This window comes from Cupressus sempervirens, chromosome 7 (genome assembly GCF_028749045.1).
Source record: "Cupressus sempervirens isolate cs-2001-9-10 chromosome 7, ASM2874904v1, whole genome shotgun sequence".
Taxonomy (NCBI): domain Eukaryota; kingdom Viridiplantae; phylum Streptophyta; class Pinopsida; order Cupressales; family Cupressaceae; genus Cupressus; species Cupressus sempervirens.
The window spans coordinates 34,920,420-34,938,737 of record NC_143124.1 but is presented as its reverse complement, the minus strand read 5'-3'; positions in this window follow the sequence as shown (position 1 = coordinate 34,938,737).

Here is an 18,318-nt window from a genome sequence, read left to right as displayed (position 1 = left end):
GACAATGATCTTGAAGTGGTTGAAGCATTTCTCACAAAGAAATATACAAGAAGAAGAGGAAAATAAAAAGGTAAAGTTTCTTTAATCTATTTTTCATGTGAAGAAATACATCATATTACAGCTAGGTGCCCAAACAAGAAAAACAAGGATGAAAAGAAAAGTCACAAGTGCAATGACAAGAAGAAATTTAAAAGTCACAAATCTTTCAAAGACAAAGGTAAGAAGACATGCTTTATGGCTAATGATTCTAAAGATTCAGATAGTAGTGAAGATGAAATTGTTTACATTGTTGTAAAAGATGAATTTGATAATGATGAAGAAGAAGATGAGATGGCACTTACCTCTCATGTGAGAAAAAATGATACATGGATTATAGATAGTGGATGTTCACATCATATGACTACAGATAAAGAAAATTTTGAAAACGTTGAAGACTATGATGGTAATAATGCAAGGTTTGGAAATAATGAGCCTTGTTGTATAAAAAGAAGAGGCAAAAATTCTTTAACCAAAGAACTTGTATGTGATAATGCATATTAGGTTGAAGGACTAAAACACAATCTATTAAGTGTAGCTCAACTGATTAACATCAGATTTAAAGTGGAATTCATGCATGCCAAAGCAAGATTGCTGGATGAAAAAGGAAAGCTAATTGGACCAAACAAACAAACTAAAGGTAACTTATTTTATCTTGAACTTGGTGAATGCTCATTCTTTATTGCTCAAGTTGAAGAACATTGGGTATGGCATAAAAGGTTGTGTCATGTAAACTCTGACAATATGGTAAAAATAAGTAAATTTAGAAAAGTAAGAGGCATTCCTAATTTGAAGAAACCTGATGTTGGTCTATGCAAGAATTGTCAGATTGGTAAGATGGGAGGGACTAGCTTTAAAAGTAAAAACTACCAGTTTGAAGATATTTTGGAAATTGTGCATACTAATTTGTGTAGACCCATTGGTGTAGAAAGTTATACTAGAGAAAAATTCTTTATTCTTTTTGTTGATGACTACTCTAGAATGATGATTATTATGTACGTAAGAGAGAAGTTAGAAACATTTGAAAAGTTTAAATGTTATTTAGCAAAAGTGGAAAAGGAAATAGGGAAAATATTGAAATGCTTGAGATCAGACAGATGTGGTGAATTCATATTTAATGAATTCAATAACTTTTTCATTGAAAGAGGAATCAAAAGGCAGGTATCAACTCCTGGAACTCCTGAGCAGAATGGAATAGCTAAAAGGAGGAATAGATCCATCATGGATTGTACAAGAACTTTGATGATTGAAAAGAACACTGCTATCAAATACTGAAAGGAAGCAATAGGCACTATAGTTCATACCTTAAACTGAGTACAATTGAAGGACACGTTCAAAACCCCTTATGAGTTATGGTATGGCTATAAACCTAATGTAAGCCATCTTAAAGTATTTGGAAGTAAATGTTACATTATGAAAGAATCTAGTAAAGGTAAATTTGATGCTAAAGAAGATGAAGGAATATTCTAAGGATATTCTTCCAAAAGCAAGGCATATAGATGTTTGAATTTTTCTACTCATAAATTTATACAAAGTGCACATCTAAAAGTTGATGAGTTTGCAAAAAAGACATAAGAAGAAAGCAAGAAGGAACTTGAAGATTACAAGAGATTTATTTTTATTTACACTTTGCCAGATATATTTGTTAATAGAAAGACTATATCTATCAAGCCCATCCTAGCTATTGAGTTATGAGAAGTTCAAACCAAGTCACAAGGACCCAACTCATAGCCTAAAGCTACCGAGTTAATAGCTACGAAGCCTGAGCTACCAGAACCTAAAATTGAAGCACAAGAAGATAATAATGCAATTCATTCAAAAGGCAAGGAACCTGTGCTAGCCAAATATGTTAGGAGGCATCACACACTAGATCAGATTATTAGAGACAAATCTGAAGGTACCATGAAAAGAAGTAAGCTAAAAGGTACATGTTTACTTATTGATGTTGAACCTAGAAATGTCAAAGATGCATTGGAAAATGAAAGTTAGATTGAAGCTATGAATGAAGAGATATAGAAAATAGAGAAGAAGAAAACCTAGACTCTTTATCTAGGCCTAAAGACAAAAATGTGATTGGAACTAAATGGGTATTCAGAAATAAGTTAAATGAATATGGACAGGTATCAAGAAAAAAAGCTAGATTGGTGTGCAAAGGATATTCTCAAGAAGAAGGTGTAGATTATGGAGAGACTTTTTCTCCTAATGCAATATTGGAAGGTATTAGGAAATTACTAGCATATGCAACACATAAAGCATTTAAAGTATATCAAATGGATGTCAAGTCTACATTTCTCAATGGTATTCTTGATGAAGAAGTCTACATTGAGCAACTCAAAGGCTTTATTGACCCAGACAAGAAGGACATGGTCTATAAGTTACACAAAGCTCTATATGGTCTAAAACAAGCTCCTAGAGCATGGTATGTAAGACTACATAACTATCTTATTCAGATTGGTTTTTAAAAGACTAATGATAATAGTAGTTTGTACATCAAGCAAGGACTAGATAACAATATTGTTTTGGAAAAAATATTTTTGGATGATACTTTTTTTATAGGAAATGATGATCAATGTAAATAATTCTCAAAGAAAATGAACAAATAATTTGAAATGTCTATGTTTCGAGAGATTAAATTCTTTGTTGGTCTTTAGATTTAGCAAAGCAAGAATGGTATCTACATCACTCAATCAAAGTATATGATGGAGATACTCAAGAAATTTGGTATTGAAGACTCTAAATTATTTGGAACCCCCATGTGTACAGGGATAAAGCTTACAAAGGATGGTGATTCAAAAAAGGTAGATCAGACCTTATATAGATCAATGATTGAAAAATAGCAATATGTTGTTCATACAAGGCCTAATATTGCTTTAGTAGATGGTATAGTAGCAAGATTCTTAGCTAAACCCAAGAAAAATCATATGATGGTAGTGAAAAAGATTTTGAGATACTTGAAAGGAACTGAAGATTATGGATTGTGGTATAAACTTGGAGGAAACCTGGATTTAAAAGTTTTTATAGGTGATGATTGGGCAATAAACATTGATGACAGAAAGAGTACAAGTGGAGGTGCATTATTTCTTGGCAAAAGATTGGTATCTTGGACAATTAAAAAGAAAAATTGTACATCTCAATCAACAGCAGAAGCAAAGTATGTTGCAAAAACAATAAATTGTTCTAAAATTGTTTGGTTTAAACAATTTTTGGAAGGCATGAAGGTAGAGATCAAAGAACTAGTTATCATGTTCTATGATAATAGAAGTGCAGTTAACATTTCAAAGAATCCAATGATGCATTCCAAAACCAAGACTATTGCTATTAAATATCACTTTTTCAGAGAATTGGTGCAAGATAAGGAAATTAGATTGGAATATGTTCATACAAAGGAATAGATTGCTAACATATTCATAGAGCCACTACCTAAGGATGCATTCCTTTATCTAAGAGCTAAGCTAGGGGTCATTCCCCTATTTGAAGCTCACTAAAATAAAGTTTTAGTGATGCATCAATAGGAACCGAGTTGAAGATCTGTCAATTGATGCAACAAAGTCAAGGAAATATTGCATATGAATCAATATTTAAAGTTCATTGAAACTTATTTGATATAAGTTGTATTTGGCATGTGTTGTCAAAGAGGGAGAGTTCAATATCATACCTTTCTAAAATTTCAAGATGAAGATAAGGAAGAAAGAGCTTACTATTATATCTTTCCAGAATTAGTTAGAGGGAGAGATTACTATGAAAGAGGGAGAGTTTATGATCATAAAGGGAGATTCTTGTAGATAACTAAAGTCTGAGATGTAAAATCTAAGAGGGAGAAAAATTTCTATCAGAGAAAGTCTTGTTCTCAAATTTCATCATGCTATGACATGTTGTGTTGCCATCAATGCCAAAGAGGGAGATCGTTGGATACAATTATCCAATTATGTGTTGTCTTTGATGTTACACAAATGTTATACTAGTTATCTGTCAGTATCTACCGAGCTCAGTTGGTTTTCAAGATGATTTTCAATGCCTATCAAGAATTCTTAGACTTTACCTTGTGTAGATAGTGTCTACCAAGCTCACTTAGTTGTCGAAGGAAAATATGGAGATAATAATTTTTATCGAGCTCTCAAGATTAGTGAAGGAAAGTTAGTGTTTACTGAGTTTACTTGATAACTCAAGGATTTCAAAAATTTTGTAGTGTTAACTGAGCTTATGATGGTTAATTTAGGAAATCATTTCTGAAATAGTGTTTACTGAGTAGGGTCAGTCAATGAAGGAATCTGTTAATTTGTGAATTAAGGCTTAAATATTTTAAGTATTATTTCTAGCCAACTATGGTAATGATTATAGGTGGTTATAACTTGTAAATGAGCTAACTTGATAATTTGAATGGTATATAAGAAAGATCAAATTGTGAATTCTAAGTGTGAGAAGTGGAATTGATACGATATGAATGTGAAGCTGAACTAATTCTTTGTGAGAGCAAATTTTGAAGAATGATCAGATAAACTTGAGGAGCAGCAAAGATATATTCGATCAAGGAGGATCTAATGGTGTAGAACAGAGATCTGTAATCAGCAATTTTAGTTGCATCTCATTTAGGTGATTTCATTGTTACTTTCTGATGTAGGAGCATCCAGAGGTATAAGGGCAATCCTGTGTCACCCAAAAAAAAATACCTAGACATAGTTTTTGTTTCATGTGTTTTCATTTTTGGATACCCATTTGGGTCAAATAAAGGTTCCAACTCTCACAGTTCCACTATTAGTGTTTTGGGTTAGATTTTTTAAGCACCTTGGGATACGTGTAAATGCCAAAAAAAGGACTATGTAATTGACAAATAATTATGGCGAGTTAGAAGGTGTAAATTGGAGGGATGATTAAAATTATAATTTAAAACATTTCAAAAAAAAATCAGGTCAAAAGGCTACATGGTTTGAAAGTTATCGTAGTTTTTTGATTTCTAGAGACCTCTTAAGAATGTTTCAAAGTAAGGTTTGACGCACTAAATGACCTCGTATGGGCTTGAAAAATGGGAGATGAGAAAATCTCATCCATAGGGCTATAGAGCACTCCAAGAAATTTTTGAAAATGTAAATGGTTCGTCAATCAGAGCTACAGTTCAAAAGTTATGCCTCCCAGAAGTTTGGCTAACATTTTTGGATTCTTCTAATTTTGCACTGACTTCTAAACTGACTTCTAGAGCCTTCCATTTTGGCAGTGGATGCCAACTAGAACTTTCTAGAATGTATTCTTAATTCTTGACCCTTTGGGGTCTATTTAAGAACATTTTTGGCATTGTAAAAGGGAAGTTTAGAGTTGAGTTTGAGAGAACATACTGGGAGAAGAAATTATCTCCAGATTTAAACTATTGTAAGCCCATAGGGCATGTTTTGGAGTCTTTTTTCTCCGCATTGTGTATTGGCATATTTTCAAAGTTAATAAATTTTTCCCTTTCTTTTTTTTTCCATTCTATACTTGGGTTGTGTCTCCATCAAGTGGTATCAAATTAGGTTTTCCTGAGTGTGTAGACAGAGTGCTAACTGTGTGGTAGTTTGCACCAAGACTGTGTGGTTGTGGGTTTTGAGTTAAGAAGAATGCCTCCATGAAGAGAGCAAGTTGGAAGGGTTAGAGCTATTAATCTTGAGGAGCTTAGAGCCCTCTAAAGGCAGGTTCGAGTGTTGCAGGAGGAGCTCTGTAGAGGAACAAATGTTGCCGCAAGAGACGAAAGTGAGGACGACAATGAAGAAGAAGAAATTAGGCCAAAAGGGGAAGTTCTAAATTAGGAAAAGGAGAGGCTTTTTAGGGCCATTACTAAGTTTTTAAAAAGACCTAAAATTGATGTGGGTGTATTTTCAAGAAATCTAAAACCAAATGATTTGATCGACTGGATCAATGAACTGGAGGAGTACTTTGAGTATGAGGATATTAGGGATCTAGATATGGTTAAGTTTGCAAAGGACAAACTAAAAGGCCATGCCAAAATTTGGTGGCAAGAGGTTCAATTGGAAAGAAATAGAAGAGAAAAGGAGAAGATCACAGGGTGGGATTGCATGGTGGACAAACTAAAGAAGCAGTTCATTCTTGTTGACTACGAGCTTGATTTGTTTAAGAAGATGAATGGGTTAAAGCAAGCAGGAAAATTAGTTCAAGAATATACAGAGGAGTTTTACCGACTTTTGATTAGAGTAGGGAATGCAAAAGAAAATAAGGAGAAGGTTGCTCATTATATTAGTGGGTTGTGACCTAGCATCTAGGAGGAATTAAGTTTGGTAAGAATCACTAGTGTTGAAGAGGCTTACTAGTTTTCCCTGTGAGTTGAAGAGAAGCTAAATAAAAAGTTTGAAGGGAGACAAAGAGGGCATAGTTAAGGAGGAAGGGGTAGTAGTAGGTCATCTAGAGGTTGAAATGAGACCCAAAAGAAAAATGAATATGTGGGTACTAGTAGGAACCAGAGGAACGAGGATTTCAACCGCTCCCATGATCAAAACTTTGGAGATCAAAGAGGAAGAGGAAGAGGACATGGACAAGGTTTAGTAAGATGAGGTTTTTTTGGTACCTATTTCCATTACAATGAACAAGGTCATCATGCCTTTGAATGCCCTCAATGACAAGGAAGGACAAATAGGAGAGCTGAGGGCCAAGCTAGGTTTTCTCATGTGGATGAGGATGCACATTCATCACATTTAAAAGATGCAGAAAGAGGAGAGACTTTAGTAAATGAAAGGGTCCTACTAAGTGGTGAGATTGAATTAGGACAAAGGAGGAGTCTATTTCATACCAGGTGCAAGTGTGAGGATAAATGTTACGATGTGATCATTGATGGTGGTAGCGCTGACAACTTGGTGTTAGAGGAGATTTTCTCTAAGTTGAAGCTCAAGAGGTAGAAACACCCCCAACCCTATCAGATCGCTTGGGTGAAGGATGATCATAAGTGAACAATTTTTAGTGAAGTTCAAAATTGGGAGTTACCATGATGAAGTTCTCTGTGATATTATTCCAATGGATGTCTACCATCTATTGTTGGGAAGACCATGGTAGTTTGATAGGCATGCAGTATATGATGGTCATCCAAACACATTCTCTCTGAAAAAGGATGGAGTTCACCATAAACTAAAACCCACGATAAAGGAAGGTGAAAAGGTATGCAATAGTGCTAGGATCTATCTTGTTGATGGAAGAAATTTTTTAGATGGCATGAAACATTAGCGTATGTGTTATGCTTTGATTCCTAGAAAAGATAAGGAAGGTAGTAGTGAAATACCACTTGAAGTTTTAGATTTATTAAGTGAGTTTGGCGATATCATCTCTGATAATGTTTCAAAAGGATTGCTACTAGTAAGGCAAATCAGTCATCAAATAGATTTAATCCCTAGAGCTACTTTGCCTAACAAGGCTACTCATAGGATGACTCCTACTAAAACTAAAGAGTTAAACAGCCAAGTTCAGGAACTATTAAGGAAGGGTTTGATTTGAGAGAGCTTGAGTCCATGTGTAGTAATAGCACCAAAGAAGGATGGAGAGTGGAGAATGTGTACAGACTCTTGAGCTATAAATAGGATAACCATCAAGTATCTATTTCCTTTGCCAAGAATGAATGATCTTATGGACTACTTGAGTGGAGCTCAGTACTTTACAAAGATATATCTCAAGAGTGGGTATCACCAGATATGGATACAAGAAGGAGATGAGTGGAAAACTGCCTTCAAGACCAAGGAGGGTCTTTATGAGTGGCTATTCATGCCCTTTGGATTGATGAATGCCCCAAGCACCTTCATGTGGCTTATGAATGAGGTACTTAAGAAGTTCTTGAGAAAATTTGTTATTGTCTATTTGGATTATATTTTCATTTTCAGCAAGACCTTGGAAGAACATTTCTTGCATATTCATAGCATCCTTGAAAGGTTGAGGGAAGAGAAACTATTAATTAATCTGAAGAAGTGTAGCTTTGCTAAAAAAGAGTTAGTATACCTGGGGTTTGTTGTATCACCTGAAGGTCTCAAAATGGATCCAAAGAAGGTAAAAGCCATCTTGGAATGGCCTACTCCAAGATCTGCTACTGAGGTGAGATCATTCTATGGTCTGGTTAGTTTTTACAAGAAGTTCATTAAGAATTTCAGTGTCATATGTGCACTCCTGACCGACACAATAAGAGGGGATAGGAAAGAGTTCAAATGGACTACGACAATTGCGAGAAGTTTTGAATTTTTGAAGAAGAAGGTGATAGAACAACTTGTGTTGGCACTTCCTTATTTTAGTAAGGTTTTCTAGGTGGATTGTGATGCTAGTGGTAGTGGCATTGGGGCTGTATTGAGCCAAGAAGGTAAGCCTATTGGATATTTTAGTGAAAAATTAAATGATGGAAAGAAGTATTCTATTTATGATCAAGAGTTCTATGCAATAGTTCAAGACTTAAAGAAATGGAAGCATTGTTTATTGCCATTGGAATTTTTTAAATATACTAATCACCATGCATTATAGTACCTAAATAGTCAAGGTAAATTGAACTAGAAGCATATGAAGTGGGTAGAGTTCTTGCAGAGCTATACATTTGTGTTGAAGCATAGAAGTGGAAAGTCTAATAGGGTTGCTGATGCATTGAGTAGGAAGTAGTTGTTGCTTATAGTAATGCAAGTTGAAGTATTTGGGTTTGATGAACTCAAGAATCTGTACCCTAAGGATCCTAATTTTGCTAAAGCAGGGAAAGCTTGTAAAGAACCTGTTGCTGTAGACAGAACCGAGTGGCTAGACTATTTGATTCAGGATGGTATTTTGTTTAAAGGAAATCAATTGTGCATTCCAAAGAGTTCCATAAGGGAAAATTTGATTAAGGAGAAACACAGTGGAGGGATGGTAGGGCATTTCGATCAAGATACAACCATTGCCATTCTTAGAGAACATTATTTTTGGCCTCAAATGTCACAAGATGTGAAGAATTTTTTATAGAGTTGTTAGGTTTGTCAAGTGGCCAAGGGATTTAGTCACAACACTGGACTATATCAGCCATTGCCTATTCTACTAAAGCCATGGGAGGACATACGTATGGATTTTTTTCTTGGATTACTGAGGACAGAAAGGGGTAATGACTCAATATTTGTGGTGGTTGATAGCTTCTCCAAAATGGCATATTTCATTTCATGCCACAAAACTCATGATGTCATCCATATTATAGACTTGTTTTTCAAAGAGGTGGTGAGACTACATGGTCTCCCAAGGAGTATAGTTTCTGACAAAGATATTAAATTTGTGGGGTATTTTTGGAGAACATTGTGGAAGAAGTTGAGAATGAACTTGAAATTTAGTTCCACACATCACCTGCAAACTGACAGCCTGACAGAAGTGGTAAATAGAAGTCTGGGAAATTTGCTAAGATGTTTAGTTGGGGATAAGCCCAAGGGATGGGATTTGATTCTACCACAAGCAAAATTTTCTTATAATAACTCTATAAATAGGAGTAATGGTATAGCACCATTCCAAATTGTATATGGAAGTAGCCCAAGGACTGCACCAGAACTGAGGAAGATGGAGCAAGGGGAGAGGACGAGTGTTGAAGCAAAAGAATTTGCTGAACATATCAAGTGTCTACATGAGGAGGTCTAGGCACACATTACCAAGATGAATCAATAGTATAAAGCTAGGGCTGATCAAAGGAGAAGACATAAGGAGTTCCAAGTAGGGGATCTAGTCATGGTACACTTGAGAAAGAAAGATTTCCAGTAGGTACTTACAATAAGTTGAAGATGAAGAAATTTGGCCCCTGCAAAATTCTAAAGAAACATGACTCAGGAAATGCATATGAGGTGGAGTTGCCAAATGGAATTCACATTTCTCCTATCTTCAACATTGAAAACTTAACAGAGTATCATGATGATGGTGTAGATGAGGGGTTGATGCTAGAGCCATGTCAAATTCCTACTTCTAAGAAGGAGGAGATATAAGAGATTCTGGATAGTCATGTGGGCAAGAGTACCAGAAATAGGAAGTATGAAGAGTATCTATTTAAATGGAAAGGGTGACCGATAGAGGACTCAACTTGGATATTAGCAACTGAGGTTTCCCATTTGGGATTTCCTCTACCATCCATAAAGTAATAGGGTCACTTTTCAATCTACCTTGGGTGTCTGATGCAAGAGCAGCCAGAGGTATAAGGACAATCTTGTGTCACCCAAAACAAAATATACCTAGACATAGTTTTTGTTTCATGTGTTTTCATTTCTAGATACCCATTTGGGTCAAATAAAGGTTTCAACTCTCGCAGTTCCACTATTAGTGTTTTGGGTTAGAGTTTTTAAGCCCTTGGGATACATGTAAATGTCAAAAAAATAGGACTATGTAATTGAGCCATAATTATGGTGAGTTAGAAGGTGTAAATTGGAGGGATGATTAATATTGTAATTTATAACATTTCAAAAAAAGAATCAGGTCAAAAGGCTGCATGGTTTGAAAGTTATCATAGTTTTTCAATTTTTGGAGACCTCCTAAGAATGCTTCAAAGTCAAGTTCAAGGCACTAAATGACCTTGTACGGGCCTAAGAAATGGGAGAGGATCAAAGCTCATTTGTAGGGCTATAGATCACTCTAATATCTTTTTAGAAATGTAAACAGTTCATCAATCAAAGCTACGGTTCAAAAGTTATGCCTCCCAAAAGTTTGGCTACCATTTCTAGATTCTTCTAATTTTGCATCGACTTCTAAAGCGACTTCTGGAGCCTTCCATTTTGGTAGTGGATGCCAACTAGAACTTTCTAGAATTTATTCCTAATCCTTAACCCTTTGGGGTCTATTTAAGAACATTTTTGGCATTGTAAAAGGTAGTTCAGAGTGGAGTTTGAGAGAATGTACTAGGAAAAGAAATTATCTCCAGATTTATACTATTGTAAGCCCATAGGGCATGTTTTGGAGTCTATTTTCTCCACACTAAATTTATTGGCATATTTTCATAGTTAATAAAGTTTTCCCTTTCTTTTTGTGTCCATTCTATACTTGGGTTGTGTCTCCATCACTTTCTAATCATTGTAGCAGTGATTGCAAAATCTCTTAATAGTGTTGGTCTAACAGACATTTTGTAAATCCTCTAACAAGGTGACAGTTCTGTTGAATTTTTCAAAATACCTTTGACAAGGCCACCCCTAATAGGGTGATAATATCATCTAATAGGGTCACAGCTAATAGTGTATTTTGTAACCTTTAACAAGGTTGGCTCCTAAGAAGGCTCACTTCAAAAGAGTGAAAATCAGTAGCTAGTTACATTGGTGGTTTTTCCCATATTGGGTTTCCACATTAAATCTGGTGTCTCTTGTGTTCATGCTACTACTTTTATGGTTGCAAGTTATTTTATGCATGTTAAGATCTATTAAGGTTAACATTCATTGCACTTACCGAGTTACAACATTTTCATGAATGTTTAATGAGTGACAGCAATAAGTGATTTATTTGACATCTAAGGGATCTGTGGATTTGTTTTTTATGGTAACTAATTCACCCTGCCTCTTAGTTACTCCATCTACATTTCCAATACCCCTAAACCTAAAGGACCTATTGAATCCTCAATCAACTCTTCTAATAAATCTTCGATGATAAATTGTCTCCCTTTCTATGTCCTTCACTTCTTGGATTTTAGAGATCAAAATAGTTTTTTACAACTTGAGTTCCTCATCACAAATCTCAATAATGAACTAATTCATGAGATCTCCATCTACCATATTATTCAAAGTTTCTATCAAGATGTTAACTTCTTCTTTCTTTCTTTCAAGGGATTTAGTTTGGCCTTCTTGATAGTAAATTGACTAATTTAATAATTCTTTAATTTCCATAGTGGTCTAGTCTCTCTAGCTGACTAGAAATTGAGGTGGAATGTCCAAAGGGTTGAATTCCTCATCTAGATTTGAAATAGAAATAATTGAGTTGAGGTGGGGTGGAAAATCCCTAATTTCCACTTCCTCTACCTTATCCTCTAGGTGGGTTGAGAATGTCTCATCTTCAATATTCCATATATTTTGAGTGTTTTTTCTCATTCTCTAGTTTCCCCCAAGATGGGGGTGAGACAAAACCAAATTCTGATAACCACTAAAGAGGCCTTCAGCTATTCATAGTTTAATAGTAATAAATTTATCATGAACACTAATATCTAGGTTTTTAGAAAGTAAATTCCATCATATCCTCAAAATAATTCCTTGAGTTAGCCTCAAGGCTTTCTCAAATAATTATAATACGACCTCACTAAGATATTTCAAAATATTACATCTTTTCATAATTACATATTAGTATCGGCTCACAATCTTTATAAATTATCACATGCGTGACGTTTTTCCTTGCACACTCACTAATGCCATCACTAGGCTATCTTCTATTACACTCTAACTATGCTCATCCCGATTCTATCCCAATTAAGAGATTTAATAAATCATTAGAAACCACTTATTAGGTATTTTATCTTCTTATCATCTTCTATAAGTCTTGAATAAATTTTTCATGTCTTTGGTTCTCTATTCACAAACTTGTCCACATCACTAGGAGACAATGTAGAATACATCCTTAAGTATGCTTAACCTAATCATTAATACATAGTTCGTGTGACCTTGTTCTCTATCTACTGCTCTATCAGTCTTCACATAAACATTACAATGATAAACATAGTCATGAATGCAGCATGTCAATCATGTACATACTCTTTGCAATGCGTAGGATACTCCCCCAAAGGAATACCACTAGAATTCATGCTAACAATCTCTACCTTTTGCATTGATGGGAACATGGACAAAAATATCTAAGTTCAAAGAATACCAAATCAAAATTTTTTGATACTACTATTGTTCTCTTGTTTTCAAATCCTCTTTATCAATCAAATCTATAACTCATAGGAACACTTAACTCTATCTTCTTCCTCATTCTAAGGATAGACATCAGTTGTTCATACTTCTCCCCCATTAATATAACTCAATGTTTCTCCCATTGATATTAATAAATACATGAACAATTATCTCCCATTGTTACATATCTTTCTCATGCATGAATCTCCCATTTACTACTAGAAGATGTCATTCATGTGATCATCTCCTTGTTTGATATCAATGAAAAAGGATTGATTATGTCAATCATCTATTCCAAGTCTTCAACCACCTCAAGTATCCAAAGAAACTTTTAAATACCAACTACCAAGAGTCCTTGATGACTCTTCTCATTTGAAATGCTTTCCCATATAGGAAGCATAAACATTTAGTCCAAATAAAAAACAGTGCTCTATACCATTGGATTGATGAATTCTCTGCATCATCTACTCAAAAGTAGGTAGGGGCATAACCCCAAGGATACCTCACAAATAATCAAATTTACCTTTAGGCAAGGGCTTTGTAAATATATTTGCAATCTTCTGTTTTGTACTTACATACTCTAATATGATCTCTTTCTCTCACTTTTCTCTCTCAAAACATGATACTTAATAGATATATGCTTAGTCTTAGAATGCAACACATGATTCTTAGACATACTCATTATACTTGTCTTATCACAATGTATGATAATAGGTTTTAAACATCATATCCCAATTTCCTTCAGCATCTATTTCATCACATGATCTTATTGCAATTTTTTGTTGCTGCTACATACTCTACTTGCACTATACTTTGTGAAATACAATCATGTTTTCTTTCTTTGCTAGGAAACCAATATTCCTCCAAGAAAAAATGCTCCACTACTGGTGCTCTTTTTATCATCCATAATGCCTTCCCAACCTACATTAATATATGCATACAAAGTCAAATCACTTGATCTATCATACTACAATCTAAAATTAGACTTACCCTTCATATATTTGAATACTCTATTTACTATTACATAATGTAATTCTTTAGGATCATCTTCATATCGTGTTACTATCCCAACTACATTTTCTATATATGGTCTAGTGTGAGTCAGATATTGCAAACCTTCAATCATATATCTATACTTTTTCTTCTCAACTGTAGATGTCTCATCTTTGCTAGATATCTTGTGACTAGTTATCATAGGTGTACCAAACAAGCTTACAACATTCCAAGCCATATATTTTCAATAAATGTTTAAAATACTTAGCTTATAATAAGAAAATACCATCACTATTCTATAAAATCTATATACTGAAGAAAAAACTCATCTCACCAATCAAACTCATCTCAAATTCATTCTTTATTTCATCAAAAAACTTATCACTTGCTTAATCATTACCTCCAAATATTATGTCATCAAAAAATATCACAATGATTAAAAATCTTCTCAATTGCTTTTAAATAAAAATTACTATGTTTTGTACCTTTTATCAAATCCCAATCTTTCCAAATATTTATCCAATCTTTCATCCTACATTCTAGGCACTTGCTTTAGACCATAAAATTATTTCTTTAATATGCATACCATGGTTTTTCTTCTATCAAAGGGAATCCTTCAAGCTACTCAATGTGGACCTCTTCTTCAAGTTCTCCATTTAGAAATGTGGAGTTTACATCCATCTAATATACTTTGAACTTCTTACTTACTACGTAAGTGAAGAACTCTCATATGTCTTCAAGTCTAGAAATAGGGGCAACAGTCTCCTCATTGTCTATGCCTTTTTATTATGAATATCCTTTGCATACCAATCTTTCTTTATTTTTCAAAACCTCACCTTGTTCATTCATCTTATTTCTAAAAACCCATTTAGTTCCTATAACATTCTTGTCTTTAGGTCTAGAAGCCAATTCCCATGTCTCATTCCTCAGAATCTAATCTAGTTCTTCCTTCATTACTTGATCCAATGGTCATCCTTACATGCCTCATCTGCACTCTTTGGTTCAACTTGATAAATTAAGCATAGTTCTTCATGTACTTTATTTCTTGTCATAACTCCTTTGTCTTTGTTTCCAGCAATCTAATTAGTGGGATGATTCTTTGTCAAATTATTGTTTGATGTAAGTGTTGTTTTTTTAGATCTTATTTCTTCTCTAGGTTTAGATATTTGTTCAACAACTTGAACATCATTCTACAAATCATTGTTAGTCTCAAAGAACACTTCAATATTCTCTCTAATAGGTTTAGGATTGTCTTCTTCTTTTTCAATAATATTCACTAAAGTTATCTCTTCCATTGCTTCCTCAATCAATTTGAGCTCATTATTTTTGTCATCACTATCATTCATAAATTTTTCCATACTTTTTTTAAATTTGTCATCATCATTAGAAAGAGAATCCTTTATAGTTTTTGTTACTCTCTTAGGACATTTGGGTGAAAAATGACCAAATTCTTCACATGTCCAACAAGAAAAAAATTCATACCTTCTGACTCTCTTTTCATAAGTAGATAAATTCCTTCTTTGATCTTCTTGTCTTCTCTAGATCTAGAAACTAAATCTTATGTTATGCACATAGTTATGATATGTCACCAAGGAACTCCATCTTTTGTATATCAAAATTAACTCCATCAAGCTTCAAAATTTCTTTTCTAAAGCTACCTGCCATTGATCTCCTTAAGTTTTTAAACTATTTCTTCAAAGACCTGATACTTTAATACTAATTGTTAGAATGTAAATCCCACCAAGATAACTGAGAGGAGTGGGGTGGGGGGGGGGGTTGTGAATTAGTTATCCAACTATCAAAACATTTATCAACCTCATTAGTCCTTAACCATATGAGTAATATAATTAGAAATCAAGAGAAGATATAAATACAAAATATCGATAGATATGTTAACTAAGGAAACTCTTCATCAGAGGGAAACCCCGGTGGGCATGGTACCCACAAAATGATGTACTAATATAAAAGTTCTTTATAATAAGATGGACTCTATTAGCAGCCAATGAATCACATACTTCATCAAAAGGAAAATAGCCTTCCTTTATACCATATCCTCAAAATAATTCCTTGAGCCAGCCTTGAGGCTTTCTTAATTAATTATAATAAGACTTCACTAAGATATTACAAAAAAATACATCTTTTCATAATTAAAAATCACTATTGGCTCATGGTCTTTACAAGTTCTCACATGTGTGACCTTTATACTTGTGCACTTACTGATTGCATCACTAGGCTTTCTTCTATGAAGATCTAACTGTGGTCATCCCAATTCTATCCCAATTAAGAGATACAAATCAATCATTAGAAGCCATTTATTAGGTACTCTTTCTACTCACTATCTTCTATAAATCTTGAATAACTTATGCATGTCTTTGATTCACTATTCATGCACTTGTCCATGGACCACCAAGACACAATGTAGAATATCCTTAACTGTGCTTGAACTAATCATCAATATAAAGTTTTTACAACCTCATTCTCTATCTATTACTCTGTCAGTTTTCAATGAAACAATAATATAAAGAAATCAATGACAAAAACAGTCATGAATGCAACATGTTAATCATGTGCATACTCTCTCCAATGCCTAGGCTACTCCCCCAAAGGAATATCATCAACATTCATGCTAACAAGGTTTTAAATTATATAGTATTAACTTTTATTTTCACTATAATAACTAGATTGGAGATAGTTGAATCTAATTTTACCAAACCTACATAAGTTCCAAAGTTGTACCCAATTATTCTAAGAATGTCATCAACCAAGAATTCAATTCAAAAATTGGTAATAAGATAGCCTTTTCTACTTCAAATTTAACCAATTTTTTTCATCAAAAAAGGGACTCCAATCTAAGAATTTAACAAGATAACCATTAAAAACTAAATTATTACCATACAAGAGTTCATTCTTAAGATCTATTTTATCACAATCTAAATAAAACAATTCATTTTCCATTACTGTGATATTAATATGCTTACTTAGGATGTTTTCTATCCAATTCACAACATGACTTACCTCTATCCTTGGACCTATCCAATGGTGACACCTCCTTTGAACATATCCCACCTAATGATTTAATAAATAGATTACTTTTGGTATTTCTATAATTCATCCTCATAGCTTTTGAGAGTATACGAAGGTCCTTGAGTTAGGGAATTCTTCCTATTTTTGGGTTGGTGTGGCACTATGGAGCCATTCCTCCTTACTTCCTTTTTTTTCTCTTGAAGAGGGCCAAAGGGATTTGAAAAGCTCTATTTCGTCTGTTAATACTTAGATCTTGTAGGGTAATAAATCTTTTGATCTATTATGGGTCTTCTCTATTCCTTTCTTGACTTGTGAGATTGAACTATGGTCTCACCATCATTCACATCCTCACCCACCTATATCTAAAAAAAGAATTTGTAAAATGGAAGGGAATATTTTTATGTAGGAGCATCCTAGGTGTAAGAGAAATCTTACATCACCCAAAAATATTTCATTTTTATTTCTTGAATAAGGATTGTCTCAATTCAGATTTATTATTTTTGAGGCTTACTACTTAGTAAGTCAGTCATACAATCATGGAATGTCCTAATTTCATAAGTGGATGTTCATCTTGGATATATTAGCCTACTAGTTGAGGCTTAGTTCCATATCATGAGTATTCATGGATTTATTATGGATTTATGGTGTGCAATTTGGGTATAAGGTTTATGTTAACAAACGAAGGCCTAAATGTGCCCATATGAGTCTAAAAAACTCGATAGATGGGAGCTTGTGTTGATTCAAGCATGTAGATTAGAATTTGAGGATTCCAAAAAGTGGTTCTAATAACCAATCAGAGAAACAATTCAAAATTTATGGCCTTTCAAAGTTCAGCCAACCAAAACTTCTAAAATAAATGTGAAAGGAGTATCTAGCCAACTCTATATGTATTATTAGGGTCTATCGACCCTAGATATTAAGTTTGAGTGTCTAGAACCTTCCTGGGTGGCATAAAATTTTCTATTTAAGAAATGCCCATACATTCTCTAGGACAACTCTAGGTGATAGTTCACAAATTTTTATTATAATTTACTATAATGAAGGCACCCATGTGAGTTAGCATATTGTAATTCTGAATTCTTTAATTTTGCATTCGTGGTGATAATACGAAGCCCATATTTTGTTTTTGCAAATTATTGTTATTTCTTGTTTCTATTACATGTTTAAGGTATAAAGAGGAGCAACCTTCATCAATTTTGATCTCCAAAAATGTTCACTTTTTTTTGAAAATGATGCATATTTGGGTGACAGTTCACCCGATTTAATAAAGCAAGAGAAAAGTATATTTTTGCATAAAGATTCAAAGAATTTATCTACAAATTTGGTTTGACATACCTTTCCAAATTAATGTGTGTAGAATTTTTTGGATTCCTAGTGGTGTAGGTTTGGGAAAGAGAGGCTTCTTTTTTGTTATGGCCCTAATATATTATTGTGCTCCCTGACACAAAGCCCTTCCATACAATTTAGC